The sequence below is a fragment of the Camelus dromedarius genome, chromosome 18 (assembly GCF_036321535.1).
Source record: "Camelus dromedarius isolate mCamDro1 chromosome 18, mCamDro1.pat, whole genome shotgun sequence".
NCBI lineage: Eukaryota > Metazoa > Chordata > Mammalia > Artiodactyla > Camelidae > Camelus > Camelus dromedarius.
The window spans coordinates 28,272,596-28,292,152 of NC_087453.1; the positions used below are offsets into that span (position 1 = coordinate 28,272,596).

General features: G+C 39.9%; 1 protein-coding gene across 1 annotated transcript in view; it reads left to right on the forward strand.

Moving 5' to 3' along the window:
* The first annotated feature begins 2,510 nt into the window (after positions 1-2,510).
* The window catches only part of PLCB4 (phospholipase C beta 4), a 356,606-nt gene continuing 339,559 nt past the window's right edge, over positions 2,511-19,557 (forward strand). The window contains exon 1 of the mRNA XM_064475875.1: positions 2,511-2,574. The gene's annotated coding sequence lies outside the window, so the exon portion shown is untranslated. The remainder of the gene's footprint in view (positions 2,575-19,557) is intronic.

Consider the following 19,557-nt stretch of genomic DNA (forward strand, 5'->3'; position numbering starts at 1 on the left):
TGGCGTCTGGCAGGGTCAGTCAGTCAAATTCCAAGGCTATGAGGATGATTCTGGTTGGTATGTGACTTTCTCTGCCTGTTGTGGAAGCTGGACTTTAGCCTCGTGTGAACCCTTCTTCTAAATTCTGGCCAAATTATGGTCTGAATAGAGTGTCCATATTTTGCTGATTCCTAGTGACAGATCACTCAGGTAGCAGAAGTGGATTGGAGTCGGATAGTTTCTATCTGTGATCCCCAAATTTGCACCAATAAAAGATCCTTTTTTTTTTTTTTTTAAATGGTGCCCTCTCGGATCTCTTGTTCAGGAAGATTTTTGTTCATGAAACAGATCACATTGATATGAATTCTAAGTCATCCCTTTTCCTACTTGTGTTAATCAAAGGCATAGTTAACTACCAACAGTTTCTGACAAGCATGAAATAACCAGTGTTTCTATGTTGATATCAATTAATTCAGATCAGATACTTGAAATGAAAAAAAAAGATGCGTCCTTGCAGTTAAATATATACTTCTTATTTGGCTTTTGAAATACTGAAAGGAAGCTTCAAGGCTGTTATTACTTCGTTTATAAAACCTCAACTACAGCCTGCTCATTTATCTACGGTGATATTTAATTTAAAAAGTTTTTGCTTATTTCCCTAGGTTTTCCTTTTTTGGTGAAGGGTGTTTGGAAAACAGGAAGGTTGTGATATTTAGGACCCGTGTCCTCCTCTCTTTCTTTCTCATATTTTCACGCCTAATTTTTGTCAGATGATCACTTTTTAACTTTTGTCGTGGAAAATTTTTAATGTAACATAAAAATAGAGCAAATACTGCAGTGACCCTTCATGTGTTCATCATTCAATTGCAACAGACTCCGGAGCACTTCGGTTTTGTCTCTTCCCTCCCCCTCAAGGACCCCAGCTGGATTGCTGGGAGGTAGATCCTCAATGTCATCTTTTTTCTGGACAGCCAGTTATGAACTGAAGATCTCTGAGGAGCCCCATCCAGTTGTTTCTAAGCCAGAGATTAGGGCTTGGCTCAGTGTGTGCATGTTGACCTGTGTCTCTAGACCCAGGTCCAGACTGTCTCTGGATTGTCAGTCTGTCTTACCTTTCTTTTGTTAGTGGGACTTAGCTGCGGCCTTTCTGTAATTTCAGAAAACAGAATGGGCAGCTGTGACACTTAGTCCGATTGGCAGTGAGAGAGAACTGCTGGCTGATGTCTGAAGTGAAGAAAGCAGGAGAGAAAGGGCCCCAGATGCTCATTTAAGCTGGGGATTCCAAGTGGGGCATTGGGGATTGCTTTCAAGTGAAGAGGTTCCAGAGCTAAATGTAGCCACAAAGGGTCGTACTTAGCCTTGGCCCTTTGTAGGACTGCATGTGGCTGTAGGATTCACAGTCCTTTCAGGAAGATGTTGGGAGAATTTCTTGTTTAAAGTTTAGAAAGGATTTTGATTGTCTGAAAAGAAGGTGGCAGCTGGAATGAGCACAAACTGATCCAGGAGTCCCCGTTGGATGGATGTGTGTGTGTGAGTGAGTCCTCTGGGCTGTGATCTTCTTAAGTTTATGCCTTGACAGTCATTTCAAATCTTTGAAGCTCTTTTGTTTCAGAAACCGTGGTCATTGTTTCTGAAGATGCACATCATCTTCATTGAAAGTTAAATTACTTTACACGTGGAACCTAATGTATCAGGGTCAGAGTCAGAGTTACACTCTTACGAACATTTTGCCATTAGCTGTTCTGCTTAGGTCTGGTGGAAACAGTGTATAGCAGCAGATGATTAATGTGTATTGCATTAAACCATTTCTTTTCTTATATAAAGTCAAAATATTGGAATAATGTAATGAACACCAACAAGGAATTTTGAATGGAAAATTTAATGTTAGTGATGAGTGGGTTTCGATGTCAACTATTTATTGAAAATGATAAATGTAAAGTCAAATCAGAGGGACCCTATTTTAATTTACTTTCTTATGTATATTTTTCTTGATCCAAAATCCTTAGCTAAGAAAAATGGAGCCCTTGAATGGGTTTTTGGCTTGGACATTAAAAAAAATTTTTCACATAAGGAAGTAGCAGCTTATAATTCTGTTACCTTATGTGACCTGCACAGGCTGTTACAATGTCTTCACCTCATTTTCCCACTGGGAGAATAGAAAGAAGAGTGGAGTTTTTGTACAGTTGCATTTACTTCAGAGAATTAAATGAAATACATTTACTTCATAGAATTAAATGAAATGTTTGAGTATATGACATTGGGATAGATGTGAAGTGAATATTTTAATTCTAATTTTGAAAAGTTCTCATTTATTTTTCCCATTTGCTCCTTAGAAATCAATTCTTTGGAACCCAAATCTTTAAGGTATTTCATTTAGTTAGAAATTAAGGAATATTTTAAGTCTAAGATGAAAGATTTGCTTTAGTTTAATATTGCAAATGAAGGCATAGCATGAGGAAATTATAGCAGGTCTTAAAAGCTCACTTATTTGCCGCATTCTGTTATTAGTAGATAGTCTTTTTCTCTTTTTTCCTCACAGGAAAAGATGGTTTCTCTATGATACGGAGTCCTGAACTGTGATCTTTCTTAACAAAGGTAGGTGTATGCATTTTTAAAAAATTAATTTGTGACTTTTAAAACATTTGGTTATCTTGAAGCAATTATATTCGAGACTGTTTAATGGAGAAGCAGTTTCTATGCTGCTAATGCATGACATGGTGAATTGAGTTAAAACATCAGATTCAGCTTTCTAAGCTCAATATTGAATTTTATAGGCTTTTTAAAGAACGATTGTTTGGTGTGTAATAAAATGAATGTCTGTCAGTAAGGTACATTTTTAAAAATTGAAATTGACTAATTTCAACCTAGTTTGATGAAATAGTTTCCTCTTTATTCAGTGGGTGACATCATTCTGGGAAACCCAGAGAGTTTGGGAGTATAAAATGGTCTGTGGCCAGCCAAAGTTGTCATATCTTCCTTTTTTTTTTTTCCTATGAGATTTCTTTTTCAGAGCACAGATTGTGATTTGCTTCATAATTTATCAGCTACAGCAAGGTTGTGGGCATTTAGGTTAATGGAGTCATTTTGTAATCTATATGGAGTCTCTGAGAGGTTTCTAAATTCCATGGACTGAGCTCCTAGCCTAGCAGGTGCTTAAGTTTTCCTGATAGCTTTTACCCTGCGATGTGGACCAACATCTGCTGGCTCTTCCGTTCTGAAAGGTGTGCTTGGGGACTTTGATTCTGGTGAGAGTGGTGTGTCCAGAGGTCCCTATCAATGCTCTGGACACAAGTGCTACAGTGGCTCACCCCCAACCACAGGATCGCCTCCAAGGTTTCGGGATGTTCCAAGATCACAGGAGTCAAACCTGACCTTGGGCCACTATCCTTTACTGTGTCCCTCCAGTCGCCTCTCAGGCTATAAGATTTTAGTTCTTAGATAATTTCTAGGCAGAGAAGCTACGATGTGGAAACATCCCTCCCCATTTTTAATCACTGATTTGTGAAGCTGATGGGGTCTGTCTTCATTCTTCTGACAGCTTCACAAAAGCGACTTTTCACCTCCGCCTGTCCGTGACCTTGTCCAGCTCACGGCCACCTCCAGCCTGGGAATGGCTCGGTTCTCTCTGCCAGAGCGCTCAGAGTGAGGTGCCCATTACTTACAAAACATCACCTCTCACCTCTCTCAGGATAGCAAAAATGGAGAATTATGACATGTTGTACGTGGTTAATAACTCATTTTGGCGTTAAAACTGGGTCCTCATGATCAGAGAAGTTTAGAACTGCTGCTGTAGAACAGTGACGGTACCTTAGTCAGGTTAGGATTGAACCTGTGATTCAGCCAGGACACAGCTAGAATGTTTTAAACAGTTATAGCAAAAAAATAGCCACATACACTTTTTTTTTTTAAGGTATTAGGTTGGGTTGCTGGTGGGTTATGGCACAACTTCCTTCTAAAAGACTTTAAGTTGTCAACTTTCTTACACACAGCATTGGTTAAACACCAACGGAGAGGCTGGGCCTGCCCTGTCCATTACGCTAGCTGAGAGTCACATGCAGTTATTTAAATCTAAATTTAAATTAAGGAAATTAAAAGTTGAGTTTATCATTCACACTAGCAGCAGTTTCAGTGCTGAATGGCACCCTGTGGCTGGAAGGCTGCACACTGGGCAGGGCAGAGAACACCCGCACCATCACCAGAAGTTCTCTCCGACAGGGCTGGGGACGCGTGTCATCGCTGGAACTGTCCGTACCACTTCCAGTAGCTTTTCCCTGAGGTCCTGGCATTGAATGGGGAGGACAGAGCCTGGTTCGCTTTGTAGAGTCTTGGGGGATGTTGCTGTGGTCATGAATCCCTGGTGGGGCATGAGTGGAAAAGAAAATTGTTTCCCCCATAATCTTCTTCCAGGTTTTTCCTCCCTCTTGTGACAGCCCACATCTCGTGACAGGTGGCAGGAGTCTGGGTGTATTCAAGTTGTTAACATCATATCATGCCTGTAGTAGACATTTGACACACTTCGGGCTCCCTAGTGTCTGAATCTTTTTCCTGAATTTGGGGAAATCCATCATGGTATGAAGCTGGGTGGCTGAGACGGCCCTGTTCCTCTTAATTTCCCAAGCAGAAGTGCTGACTTTTATTTTTCCTGACTTCTGCCAGCTAGAGGGAGCACAGGGCTTAAGGTCTGCCAAGCCTGGGACTGTGCCTCTGGAGTGGTGACTCAGAGAGGCAGAAGATGGTTTGGAATTCCACCCATCACAGGGCCAGCAGCTTTGGTGGAAGGTCTGTTACCACACCTATTGAGACGACTGTTGAGAACAAAAGGGGAATACGAAGGAAATCAGCCTTTTGGCGTATTTAAGGAGCCCAGACTAGCTTCCCACTGACATCCTCCTCTACGTGGAATAATAATAACGGGATAATTAAAGAACATCAGGAGAGCCAGACATCAGTGATTCCTTAAATTAGCCATAACACAAGTAAGATTTCCCAATATTCTTTCATGGAAAAAAAAATCCTTTCATTATCCTTTAATGAAACAGCACATATATCGGAATTATAAACATCCCACTTTGGTTTAGTAATGGGATGACTTTTCTGGGGGAGGGTAGAGATTGGTGTTTATAATTGTGTTCCTTACCCTCAGAGTCTAACCAAAACCATTGCCTGGGAGCGTTTGCACTGCATCCGATTCCTCCCAGCGAAGTCAACTGGCCTGTTTGTTTTCGAGAACAAGGAGACTGTGGCATACTGTTTTACATTGTTTAAGCATATTGTCTGTTCTTCCTGTGTGCTGTTTCCCCACTTTGGCACACACAGCAGCTGTTTCACCATCTGTGCCATCCTGTGTGTCTCTAATCTGGGACAAGGCTTCTAAACCCCATGTTCTATCTTCCTTCTTCTTCTGGTTGGATGTAGATGACCTTGAAGCCGTGGTGGATGGTGGGGAGATGGGACTGAAGACACCTGGGACTTAGTTGTTGCATGAAGGAGGGCGAGGGCTCCTTGCTAACCAGGAACACCCACATGTTCCTGAATAGAAAATCTTTGATTGTCAATATTTGCAGTCTTTCCCGGTAAGAACTATGCAATTGAAAAAGGAGCACAAATGACATGACCACGAGAGAGAGATACATAAACTTCTGTTGGGGTGAGGCTTTATGTAGTTCTGGATCTGTTTGTTATAGAAGCTGGCATTACTCTTGAACACCCTCGTTCAGCCACGTAAATCTCATCATTCCTTCTTAACATTATCTCCCCATTGAATAGTAGAATGGGTTATATAGAATTATGATGAAACTCTTGCAGAAACTAGGGTACACATTTCCCTCTATTACCTCACATTGTTTACAGGTAGACCTAAGATAGAGGAGAGCTTCATGCCTCGTAGAAAAACAATTTGCTTGTTTTGTAAAATGTAGATTTAGCATTTGGAGTGACTCTGTAATCCTCTTGGATCACCATGAAGATTGTGGTGCCCGAGTCTCCAAATTCAGTGGCTAATTTTCACTTCATAAATGTATAGAAGATCTTTGATGATCTTATTAGAAAATGTTTTCCAGGCTTAAGCGTTTCATGTAGGCTGTATAGGCAGATGATGAATGTGGAAAGGATGCTATGAAATCATCTTATTTTAACACAGAAGAAAAAAGTATGTGATGCTCATTCAGAAGTCTCAAAGGTGGTGGTTCAAGAGATTATCCAGTTTGCATTTGCCATGATTCTAAATGATTGCTTGGCAGACATGAGGTATTAGGGATTTAATATTTCTGCTTTGTAGTGTACTGCATATTAACTAATAACATTTTCCTCCAGTAAAATTTGGTAAAAGCAACTGTGTGCTTGTGAGATTGTTAACAGAGGTTTTAGGTACACTTACATGTTTGAAATGATTTGAGTCCTTCAGGGAAAAAGTACTTAATAAACACAAGTAACTACTTATGTTAACAATTCATTTCTGTTGACTTGGTACACTTCCATTTTTTTTCTCTCCGTAATAATACCAGAGCATCTTATAAGCTTTGTGAAGCAGCTTGAGCAAAAAGAAGACATATTTTGTGTGAGCACCGTATAACCTGTGACAGAGGATTCCATCTCCCCTGCCATACACTCTACTGTTTAAAGGCAGGATTATTATGAACAAAGGAAAAAGTTTGCACAGGGGAGCCACGTGGCTGTCACTTCCACCTAGATTACGAAGGTGATGATACTTAAGTCTTGTTCTTGTTCCTGGAGGAACTCCACAAACTCATCCTGGTCTCCTCCACTCCTTAAAGTCTGCTTTTCCATTGTACTTTTTAACACAGCGATGTGTACCCTGGGTCATAGTATAGCACAAATCTCGAACTTTTTGGCCTCAGACTTCTTTATACTCTTTTTTTTTTTTTAACATTTTTTAATTGAGTAATAGCCATTTTACAGTGGTGTGTCAAATTCCAGTGTAGAGCACAATTTTTCAGTTATACATGAACATACATATATTCATTGTCACATTTTTTTTCACTGTGAGCTACCACAAGATCTTGTATATATTTCCCTGTGCTGTACAGTATAATCTTGTTTATCTGTTCTACATTTTGAAATCCCAGTCTGTCCCTTCCCACCCCTCACCCCCTTGGCACCCACACAGGTTTGTGTTCTATGTCAGAGCTCTTTATACTCTTAAAAATTATTCAAGGCCCTGAACAGCTTTAGTTTGTGTAGCTTGTATCATAAATGTATGCCATATTAGAAAGGAAATGTCCCCATCTGGGGGACATTTAACAATATTTACTTACTGATGTTAAGTAATAATAGCAAACTCACATGTTCACCTAAAAACAATCTTTAGAAATGAAAAATTACCATGTTTTTCAAAACAGGATAAGTTTGGTGAAAAGAGTGGCCCCGTTTTATTTATTTATTTGTTTGTTTGTTTGTTTGTTTATTTATTTTTCAAATCTCTAATTTCTGGCATAATAGAAGATATTTGGATTCTGTCACTTGCTTCTGCAGTTGGTCTATTGAGATATCAAACATGGTGAGGCCCCTGGAAAACTCCAGCTTGTGAGAGAATGAGAGGGAAGAAGGCAAGTCATGTCTTAGTATCATTATGAAAATACTTTTGACCTCCCTGGCCCCGTTGGGCACCACACCTGGAGACCTGCTATGTATACGGGCCCCTAAAGGTTGTCTTTAGAGCATCTCCATTTTGTCACATTCACTACTTTGTGCTGGAAAATCCCCTTCCTGTCCAATGAGTGTGGTTGTAGTTAGAAATCAAAGATTAGAAAAAAATTGCCTACTTTATTTTTAAAAATTCTCTTTTGGTTCCATCTACAGAAGGCTGTCCTACCTAATTCAACCCAGTACAAACATTTAAAATACCAGTATGTGTATCTATCTGTATTTCTCTAAATGAGAGGCAGCTCTAAGTATTGGCAGGTAGGATTACGATCTTTTACTTTTATTGCGATGAGATGGTGGGCAGTGGGCAATCACCAAGGATTAGTAAATATATTTGTCAGATGCAGTGATTTCTAACAACAGTGGCATACAGCACTGCACATTATTTATTAGAATTGCTCATTTGTATTGTATTACTTAGGTATGATGGTAACTGATTCTTGCTTGTGTGTCCATAGCGTGGCTGGGATTTGGCTTTCCTGGCTTGGGCTCCGCTGGGCTGGGCTCCAGACCATGGACTGGGTGCTCCGTGCGCCTTTTCCTGAGACTTCCATGGGGGCATGTTCTTCTGCGATGGCAGAAATGTAAAGACCAAGCAGAAACTCTCAGTGTCTTTTAAGACCTCTGCCTGGACCTGACCCACTGTCATTTGAGCTCACATGCCATTGACAGAGCAAGTTAAACGGCCAAGCTCGATATCCATGTGTCAGGAAAGGGTACTCTTCCAATGGGGAGCGTTGGGCTGGGTAGGGAGAGGGAGTGACTTTTGGCTTTCAGCTATTCTAATCTACCACAGTGTACAGTCCCAAAATATTAGTGAATAATGATGTCTACCTACTTAATTCTTACTCAGAGAAATAACTAAGGGGCTAGATTTTAATTGTAATTTTAGGCTACAATCCTCCTATTGACTGTATCTTCAGAATATCACTGGTGTCTAGCTCTGTTCCCCTATTCTCACGCCACTTTTCAAGTTGTTTCTCAGTCTTATTAATCTGAACTATTGTGAGAGCCTCTAAATTGGTGTCTGTCCTGGTTATTATTACTGTGCAAGAAATCTCCCCAAAACTGAGTGCTTAAAACAACAGTGATCTTGAATCTGCAATTAGGGCTGGGTTCAGCAGAGAGGGCTTATCCCTGCTCCTTGTGGCATCAGCTGGGCTATTTTGACTGGGTGCCAGAGGACCCACCCACTTCTGAGATAATTTACCCGCGTGGCTGGCAAGTTGGTGCAAAAGACCAGGAACTTCAATTTATCTCCATGTGGGCTCTCCACGGACTGCTTTGGCTTCCTCATAGCATGGTGGCTGAGTTGCAAGAGTGAGCGTTCCAAGAGATAGGATGTGAAAGTTGCCAGTCTCTTGAAGTTTGGGGCTGGGAACTGACCCAGTGCCACTTTTACTGGATTATATCAAACACTCACAAAGTCCAGGTTTCAGGGGAGGGGACACAGATCCCACCTCTCAATGGGAGGGATGTTAAATGATTTGGGGTATTTTAAAACCAGCATATTCTGTGCCTCAGTTCTTCTCTCCCTGAAATCACCCCATGTTGACATCCTGCCCCAGATTCATCTTCCTAAAGCCTAGCTCTGTTTATCCAGTAGCTCCCCATTTTCTACCAAACAAGAGGCAGGTTGCTCTAATCCCTCCTTGGCGTACCCTGTGATCCCACCAAACTTGGGGCTTTTTCTCCTTTTGCCTTTGATCTTGCTTTTTTTCTCTTTCTAGAGTATTATCCCCCGATCTTCCCGCATCTTGACATTCTGTGCTTAAAATCAGTGCTACCCTCTCCTTAAGGTCTCCTTAAACCCCCCATCATTCTGTAGTCTCCCATAGTACATTTTTAAATGCATTTTTTGTTCGTTTGTTTGTTTTGTGAGGGGAGGTAATTAGGTTTGTTTATTTATTTATATTTGGAGGAGGCACCGGGAATTGAACCCAGGACCTCCTGCATACTAAGCATGTGCTCTACCACTTGAGCTATACCCTCCCCCTCCGTAATACATTTTATCTGTATCCCATTTAAAGCCCTCCCAGCTTCTATCTTATGCAATAATATATGCATGTATATATATATGTTTTATAATCTCTAGTAGATTTTACATCCCTTGGTGAGGTCCATATTTTTTATATAATATTAATATACAACTGTACTGATATCTTGAGATACATGTAGCAAGTGCTTGATTTTTTTTTTAAATGAATAAATTGAGAGTCTGAATAGAATTAACAGAGTATTCTGTTTAGACTCACTTGAAAACCTACTAGAAGCACTATGCCGGTTGGGTACAAAGTAAATAAGTAAAAATAGATTAATGACTTAACCACCAACATGAATGTTATAAAATATTTTTAAAAAGAGATTTCACACACAGTCACAACACAGTGGTAAATTGGAAGTAACATACTTGGAAATGTGTAGGAACTAAATGAGGAAAACTATAAAACTCAACTGTGGGACATAAATAAATTTCAAATAAGTGGAGAGAGATACTTTGTTCTTGAAAATAAGATTCATTACAATAATGCATATATATCACTTTTCAGTTAAACTACAAACACAATACAGTCCCTATGAAAACTGGGGAACTTGCTGAAATAATTCTGAAGTTCTTTTGAATGAATAAACCTATAAAGTGCTTCCAAATTTATAAGAAATACTTATCAGGGATACTTGCCATCTCAGTTATTAAAGAATATAATAAGTTAGTTATAATGGAACAGTGGTATTGGTACAAGAATACCTCAGTGAATAAAACATAGAGAGTCTAATTTTAGAGAAGTATATATATATGATAATTTGTGATAAGGTTGGTATTTCAGATTGGAAGGGAAAAGATGAATTATTCAGTAAAAAGTGTTGGGACACCTGCCTAGTCATCTGGAAAAATAAAGCAGAATGCCTACTGAACAACTCATGCAAAAGTAATTCTGGGCAGTAATAATTATAGATGGAGCAAGGTGAGCCACAAAGGTATGAGCAAACTATGTGGATGCCTATTTTTACAGTCTTGCGGTGGGAAAGGCATCTCTAGGTAGAAACCATGAAGGAAAGGATAAAAAAATGAAACTACATACAATATTTTGTCTTTATTATTTTATTTTAGTGTAGTGGAAAACCATCTAAACTTGTTGGAAAGACAATCTTCTGGGAAAATATTTGCATAGTATATGATGGGCTGATACCCATAATGTACAAAGAGTTCTTACAATTTTATCAATAAGATGGGACATCTTTGTAGAATCATGGAGCTAAATATAAACAGGTAATTCATAAAAATAATGACTATGGAGACAGGAAACACACAAAGAGGTGTGCAATCAAAAGTGCCAGTTAAACTAACAGGGGTATATCTCAGTAATTGAAATGATAAAAATAAAACATAAGAAAATAAAAGGTCTCTACACTGGGTGATGATGTGGGGAAGGAGATACTATAATGTACGGGGGTGTAGTTTTTCTCAGTCTGTGGTCAAGGACCATTTTTCCCCCAGTCTGTTTGTGATCGAAACATTTGTGAAATACAATAAAAATAAATAGCCAGGAAAAGAAAATGAAAAACATGCAGAATAAAATTGCAAATGTATTTCTGTATATTTATATAGTTATATGTATTTATATTTAATAGAATTATATTATATAATAGAATTATATAATTCTAATAATATAAGATAATATATTTAATAGAAATACATATCTATATATTTACATGTATAGTCTATATTTATAAAGAATATGTATCTATATTTATATATTTCTGTAAAATGTTCATCAGATACAAAATGGCTCTGTAAAATTCTCATAAATGTTTCGATTGCTCAATTCAGAATAGACTCTAAGGAGACAAGTCCTGAAGGAGGAAAATCAGACAGCAGGTTATCGTGATAATCAAGAGAAGTCATGAGTGATATTAGTTTGGACAAGGATGGGAAGGGTAGAGGTGGTGTGAAGGGGTCACAAGTGGTTTGATCTGCTCATGGATTCCATGTAGGTATGAGAAAGGGAGAGGTGGGTGGTGAGGGTGATTCTAAGGTCTGTGGCCTGGGACCTGGAAGGATGGCGTTGCTGTTTACTACAAGGAGGAAGACTGCATTACGCGAGGTTTGCGTGGGGAAGTTCAGGAGGTGGCTTTGGACGTAAGTTGGAGATTCCCAGTAGTCATCTGAGAGGAGATAGCTGGCGGATGGCTGGATGTAAGGGTCTGGAATACAGGGAGAAGTCTGGGCTGACGACGGGTAGGCGGGAGCTGTGAGTCTGTGTGAGGTCAGTGAAAGTGAACGCATATGGAAAGCTAAGCGGTCTGAGGACTGGCCCCCAGGGGCACTCATCCTTTAAGGGCAGGGAGATCAGGACGAATCCCTGTTAGAGATCAGGGATAAGAAAGAGCTCAGGAAGTAGGAGGAACCCCACGGGCAGGGCATGTCTTGGAGGGAGGAATAATCAGAGGGCTGTCAAGAAAGAGCCTGAGACTTGACGGAACAGGGTGCTGAGAGTCTAACCAACAAGGAGCAAAGCTTGGGTTTCCTTGTCGAGGTGTGAGTTGTGAAGCATGGAGAAGAAGGTGATGATGCTAATTACCGTTATCTTGAGAATGCAAAACGGAACAGTGTCTTCTTACTTACTTTGTCAGGAATGTCAAATATATACCCTACCATTAAAATTGGATCTCGCAGCCAAAAAAGAAAGGAAGAAAAAGAAACTAAAATTACTGAAAGACATTTTTTTCTATGTCCTGTCAGATTGTTTAAATTAATTATAAAGCTGGTTGGTGCCAGTGCAGCTGCCCAAACTTGGATTATGCATTGGCAGGGACCATCCCTCGTGGGGGAAAGTCTGCTGAGAAGGTGAAATGAGAGAGACAGAGACAGAGGAGACAGAGAGGGAGAGGGAGAAAGGAGAAGAAAGACATGGAAAACCCAGGAGAATCAGGAGTGCTTGAAGCAGTTGATTGTGGGAGATATACGGGAAACAGAAACCAGTTGCCTGGTAAATTGATGTTGAGTCTCTGGAAATACGACATCAGAAAAACGTTAGGTGCTTTTAACAATAGTTTTAGCCTGAACAGACTTGAAAAGGTACACATTTGTCATAGATGATACTTGAAGCAATATGCCATGATCCCCTCCAGGGGAAGAGGTGTGAATTCGTGTCTCTAGGGCTGAATACAATAAATGTTCATACAATGCTGCTACTAAAAAAGTGACAGTAGTTGTGCCAGAGTTTCTTCTCTAGGTATTGATTGGATAAAAAAACAAAAACAAAACTATCCATTTTTGGTACTTCCTCTAGAAAATATTGATAAAAGATTAAAATAAAACTTTAAAATATAATTTTTGTTGTAAACCAACTTTATTTCAATAAAAATATATAAGTTTACTATTTGGAAAGAAAATTGGCCATTTTCACTGGTAGGGAGTTCATGTGGGATCTGAATGCACAAGTCTGGGAATAAACTGATTTTTTTTTTTTTTTTTTTTGGAGGTGGCAATACTCAAAAGAAATGACTACTTCCTGATTGAATAAACATTTTGAAACCTCCCCTCGCTGCTCCTCCACTGCAGCACACACACACAACACACATAGTCTAGTGCTTATCAAATTGTGAAAGCTGGGTTCAGATAAAATAACAGGAGGATATTTTTTGGCCTCAGCCAGAAGTTGTTTGGAAAACAGGCAGAACAAGTTAAAGTGAAGGGAGAGATTTGTGTGCCAGGCACAGATGGACCAAGTTCATTCTCACATAAATATTCTCTCTCTCTTCTTGCCAGGGCTGAGATGCAGTTATTGTCTTAATTAACCCAGGGAGTTTTCAGTTAGGATTCCAAGACCTCAGTCTTCCAGAAACTGTCACCAGGCTTCACGTTGCCCTAGCAATGTGACCTTCAAAGGACCACTCAGCCAGTTTAGGCCTCAGAATTGGGAGAGATGGGTGCGACGGGGAGGCTCACCTCTTGCTTCCACGTTTTATAATCTGTGCATCCATTATTCGAGTTTATGGGCAAATTTCAACAGAGAAGCTTAACAGCTTTTGTTATTATTAATAAGTGGTTATTTTACTCAACAGTGCTCAACTATTTTTTGCTGTGTGTTGATTCATAGAACGTTTTGAAACCCAGCATAGAAAATGAATCCACTGTCAAGGCTAACGTTCACTCTTTCAACTGTTTTGATTGGAATTGTAGTATTTAAAAAAATTTTTGCAGTGAAAATTATAGTTGAAGATATACAAAAAATATACTTTTGATTGAAAAGAACATTTATACCAGTGAGCGTTTATTTCAACAAAATTTGGGTCTCTAAACCATGGGATTTAAATGTCTTTCCACGTATATTGATATAGGCACTATTATCTGAGATACATAGAAATGTATCTCAAGTGATTTCTCTTCTATTTACACTATCCCTTGTGGGGGAAAGTAGAGACTGAACAGTGTTTACATTATCGCTCCACGTTTAAAATTTCTCGCGATGGCTGCGTGTAATGGTTGGCATCTGGGAGAATAAACAGGAAATTGGAGATGCAGAAGTTTTCCTTCATCTCCCGCCAGGGCTGGACTCCCTGCTTCATTTGTTTTCGTAGGACACACCAGAAATCTGAGAGTGATGTTTAAGCTGACCACAGTTCTTTCATAGCTGGTCTACACGTGGCAGTCTGCAGATTGCCAGGCCTCTCTCCTTTTCTCCAAGTTAGCATATGTGAAGTGCCAAATGCACTTTTCGTCAATGAATGGTTTAAAACAAAGAAAGTGAAACAGTATAGGCATGTTCATCATCCCAAACCATTTTTTTTGAATGATGAATTTGAATTATGCAAGTAATACATGTGTGTGGTAGAAAATTTGGAAAAGTGAAATCTCACAACCCTGAAATCCACAAGCCTCAGGTCACCACTGTTGGTATTTCAGTGTTCTTGTCTCTAGATCTACTTGTATTCATTAAGTAATCAGTCCTTTTATATATAACAGACTATTTCCCAGAGGAGCTGGAAGAATGTTAATAGGGGTTGTGGAAAAAAAATTTTTTTCCATGGTCACGTATGTTTGGGAAATGCCAGATTGAGTAATGTTAGACTTAGCTTTGTCACAGATGCCCTCCCCAAGGGGGACCGTCTCAGGACTTCCCTCCACCTGGGAGGAATGGCAGGTACAACCCTGGAGGTGCTAAGTGGGCAGAGCCCCGCCTCGGTGGTGCACCTGCTAACATCACACAGGTGTGTCCTGCAGACGACACTGAGGCTCGCGTTTTGTTTCTGTTTGTTTTGTAAAACTGAGATTGTGTGCTTTTTGTAACCTGCTTTTCCCACTTAACAGAGTATGGATGTTTTGTACTTTAAAACATTTTCTTTTCCCCCCCAAATTGCTTTCCCTCCCTGTGATATTTTTTTCATAATGTTCCATTTATCCAGATTCTGTGTATCCAGCTGGGGCCTGACCCAGGTGACAGATCCTTTCAGGCTTTGGTGATTGTCTTGAAAGGTTCTGCGGTAGAAAGCATTTGTACATCCTTTCGTTTTGGCCTTCCACCCACCTGCTCTGACAGACATTTAATTTGGGACCACTGCTGTTGAAGCGTGTGGATTCACAGTGCCCAGAGCCACTGCTCACTTGTCTGCTCTGGGAAGGCCTGACGAAAATAGGCTGCTTTCAATGCAGATGGCTCATTTTCTCCTGTTGGTGGGCAGTTCGTTTAAGAATAGTGTTTTATTTACTGTATTGTAAAAATAGCCTCTTTGGGCAGAACAGACAGCTCCAAGTAAGTCTCCCAGATGGGCTTTCTGTCCGTAAGAAATGATTACTTTGACTTGGAGTCGTCCATTGCTTTCCTCAAGTAATTTTTCCACCACAAAATAGAAATGTGCATTTACTGTTTCTTAAAGCTCACTAACAGCACACATTACCAGCACCTTACCTCCGTGGTTGATTATCTGAAATATTTCTTCTGTAATCCAAGGCAGACACATATTTACCTCAAACTGAGATCATGTTACAAATGGGTCTTCATTTGTTCTTTTCACCCATTCTTTGTGTCCTTTATCACAAAAGTATCCTTGAATCTTAGTGTTTAACAGTGACTGCAACTGTTTTTATTGTCTAGTTGGAAGTGTTAAGAATCTGAGGAGAAATAGAATCTTTGAAACTGTATTTGTCTTTGTGAACAAGGGTTTAGGTGAGTTTCGGAGCCCCGTGGAAACACTGTCCTGCTCTTTACTGCTTGTCTCAGCCTGATTGATACCTGTCACTTCTTCTGGCACAGATGAACCTTTAAAATATTATAAACAACGTTGTAAAGTCCTTTCTATAATCAGCGTATCTGGGCCAGGCCTGGAACACATTCATAGACTGCAATTTCTGGGCAAGTGCATCGCTTTTAAAGACTGGAGCTGAAAAGCATCGTGTGTGCTTCTGGTGTGGGGTTGCCTCACAGAGGGCATGGCGTGTCCCCCAGAGAGGACTGCATTTGCATGCAAAAGCTCTCACTATTATTATAACAATTTCCCCCTCTTTTTTGTTTTTTTCCTTTTTAAAAAAATTCGGCTTCTTCGTATGCTAAGTCTACAGTATTTCCCTTCCCACCAAGACAGGTCTTGCTGAAGGAACTGACTACTGGAAAACCTCATACCTGCTTCCCAGAGCAGCGAAGAGGAGACAATAAGATTTGAAATGCATAGTGTTGGGTGGGTGGGTGGGGGGGATAGGGAATGATGGTCCCGTGTGCCTTGAACATCATATGTGTGAGTGTGTGAGGTGCTTTGGCTTAGAAGAAAAATGAATGGACTCATCAAAGAGGAAAAAAAAAAAGTTTGATGATCAAGTTTTCCTTTTTCTGAGGGCTGTGCTTGACATAGTTTAAATTGTAATAAAAATTAAAATGCCTGAAATGTTTTGGAGTTGGAATCCTCTGCTGCTTTAGTTCATGGGCACCTCCCAGAAGGCTTCCTCAGATAGCAACACTAAACCCTGGCAGCCCCCCAAGAGAACATTCTTTGAGGACCTCGTTGGCAGTTGGGAAAGGGAACTTCACGTCCTGGCTGTGCAGAGTGCAGGCAGGGTGGAGGTGTAGTCTCCGGTCTAAGGGCGCCTGTTAACGTCCATGTAAAGTGTATAATTTTATTCTTTTTCTCAGATCTGTTGTAGATAAACAGCTTTATCTTGATCAGGAAAGTCAAGGAATTGGTGTTTTGGGGATGATCGCTTATTACTAGAGACACTTTAATTACCTTTGTGGCTTATTAGTTTTCTAATAACCAGAATTGTTAAACTGCTAAATTTTCTTTGTTTTCTAATAACCCAGCTTGTGGAGTTGCTGAATAATCTAATACGCCAGATTGCTGAAGTAATACCAAAATAATTAAACTTTCATTTGATTCTGAACAACTTTGTGTCCCTGGGTCATTATCAGTATCGTACTAAGGTGGAATTCTAGTTGTTGGGCGTCCTGGTTAATAGAGTGAGAACAGATGGAGTCAGGTGGATATACCAGTATCGCAATGTGTGGCCTGCGGCAGGGGACAAAAGGGAGACCTGGAATGAAGCTCACCACGTGACTTTTGCTCAAGATGTGACGTCTAATCTGGAGGGGCTGTTACTCCTGCTAGAGGTGCAGATTTCTGAGGAGATGATTTGGGCTTGACATAGGACTGTGCTTAATAAGGTGTTCAGATGAGTCGTGCAGATCTGTTCGGGGCAGAGAAGAGAATGGAGGATTACTGGATTGCTGAGTTTTGAGCAAAGCAGTGACCGACATGTAGCATTTGAAGGGGAAGTTAGGAAATGAAAGAAACAGCACAGCTAGAAGGTTAGAGGTGAGGGTGCATATTGACCGTGTCAGGGAGGTTAATGATACTCAGCCTGAGTTCAGTTCATTAAGAGTGGGTGGTACCAATGTTCATAGCAGCACTGTTCACAGTAGCCACAATATGGAAGCAACCTAAATGCCCATCAACAGATGACTGGATAAAGCTGTGGTGTATATACAATGGAACTCTACTCTGCCATAAAAAGGAATGAAATAATGCCGTTTGCAGCAACATGGATGGACCTAGAGATTATCATACAAGGTGAAGTAAGTCAGACAGAGAAAGACAAATGTCCTATGATATCGCTTATATGGGAATCTAAAAAAATAATACAAATTGACTTATTTATAAAACAGAAACAGATACAGAAAACAAACTTATCTTATCAAAGGGGAAAGTCGGGGGAGGGATAAATTAGGAGTTTGGGGTTAGCAGAAACATATTGTATATAAAACAGATAAACAACAAGGACCTACTGTATAGCACAGGGAACTATATTCAATGTCTTGTAGTAACCTATAATGGAAAAGAACCTGAAAAAGAATAGATTTGTATATATGTGTGTGTATAACTGAATCACTTTGTAACAGAAGCTAACATAACATTGTAAATCAACTATACTTCAATTAAAAAAAATATACTAACGCTCATGAAAATAATGAATGAAATGTGGGTTCAAAACCTTAAAAAAAAAAAAGTAGGTGGTAAATACTAAAATTGAAGCCAGTTTCTAGCTCCCAGCCTTTCTCCCATTTCTCCTTCTGCTGTTCAGCAAGGAAATGAATGAGTGATGACTGTCAGGCGAGATGAGCAGGGAGGAAGAGGAGTATCAAGTTCTGTTTGTGCATCAGGGGGAGAGGCAGCTTAGCGCAGTGACCGGTGGAGATTTTCACAGCCCCTGGGTGGCGAAAGCCTCTCCTGATGTCACCTGCAATTCTCACAGCGTGTTTCAGCTGCCTGCTCCCCCAATTAAAGACGGCTTCCTGGAACCATTTTGCGGCGCTCAGGGAGAATTAACATAGTTTCCTAAGATGCCTGAGTAATGACATTTCTTCCTGTCCAAGCATGCTGGTGTGAAGGGACACACTTCCTTCTGGTGGCCTTGACTGACCTCGCAGTCCAGGGCTCGTTACCTGCAGAAGGTGAGCTGCGACACTAGCCTTGGGTTGCTCATGTTTGGCCACAAATCCACCCTGTTTGAATGTGAACTTCACGCAGTAACTGGCCCCACTGTCCTCTCCCTCACTCTCACACTTGCTGAGGTGTTACTTCTGCGGATAGCATCTTTTGTGGACCTTATTTTGCTTGAAGAAAGGTGAAGGACTTCAGGTATTTTTCCGCTCCAGTTACTGTTTTATTTTGAGTAGGGAGACTTATTCTAAGGGTTAGTCCCTATGCAGAGACAGTGAGTCTACAGACCACATGAAAGTTTCCATAAATCTTATTTTATCCATTTTTTAAATCCTCAAGTAATAAATCAAAACTACAGCAGTGTCTGATGGTTCTCAAAAAAATTGAAGTGCAGACATTAAAAAAAAATTTAGGTAAATAGGTATTTCCAGGTATAATACATACACAACTCTCCCCAAATTACAACTTATTTAATAATAAAAACACCTCTGCACCATAGTTCTTTATGAATAATAGAAGAATTAAAAAAACTTACAGTACAGTTAACATGTAACTAGTGTAATTAATGTGAATTTATTCAGTTATTTGAATTATTGGCTGGACTCTCTTTCATCCTGGTGAATACTTGCAAACAGCGTGTTGGTATTCTGCATTGAAAAAATGTATCCTGAATTACGTATTTTAAGAATAATTTTAGGCTCTAAATCTAGTCTTTTTCTGAGTTAGAGTATGTTTTATTTACTAAGTATTAAATACAACTTTTAAGGTGATGTAGCAGGAGTTTAGAGCTCCTGTTAACAAGAACCAGTATCATTTTTGTGCATTTCCAGTCCCCCCAGGTGGACCACATGTATTTATAGTTCAAAATGTGACTATACAATTTTGTATCGTTCTTTACTTAAAATTACAAAATTGGCATTTCCGACATTGAGCTCTACTTGTGTGTATGGGTGTTTGTATAAGGCTTCAAATCTTTTATGACAGAGA